Source organism: Alligator sinensis, unplaced genomic scaffold, assembly GCF_000455745.1.
Source record: "Alligator sinensis unplaced genomic scaffold, ASM45574v1 scaffold1165_1, whole genome shotgun sequence".
Lineage (NCBI taxonomy): Eukaryota > Metazoa > Chordata > Crocodylia > Alligatoridae > Alligator > Alligator sinensis.
In genome coordinates, this window is record NW_005842477.1 from 562,353 (window position 1) to 562,629 (window position 277).

The 277-nt window shown below is 70.4% G+C and overlaps 1 protein-coding gene across 1 annotated transcript in view; it reads right to left on the bottom strand.

Moving 5' to 3' along the window:
* The window catches only part of ADAM15 (ADAM metallopeptidase domain 15), an 8,462-nt gene that overhangs the window by 7,971 nt on the left and 214 nt on the right, over positions 1–277 (bottom strand). The window lies entirely within an intron of this gene.

Here is a 277-nt window from a genome sequence, read left to right on the forward strand (position 1 = left end):
TCAGTGCCCGGCAGCCTGGTTGCAGGCTCCCAGTGATGGGGGGACCGGACCCAGCTGGGTCCTCAGGGGTCAGAGCTGTGGGAGGGGACCCTGGCATGGGGGGTGGGGTCCCCGAGCCTCATCCCCCCTATCCGGGCAGGAAGGGCGCTCCCTTGCTCGCACATTGTGCAGGGGGTGGGTGTTGTCCAGGCCCCCCCAGCTTCCTCCTGGTGCAGGAAACACTGGGGAAGCGCTCCGTGGCCAGGCTGAGCCGGCCCTTCCGGACGGGGGAGCGCAC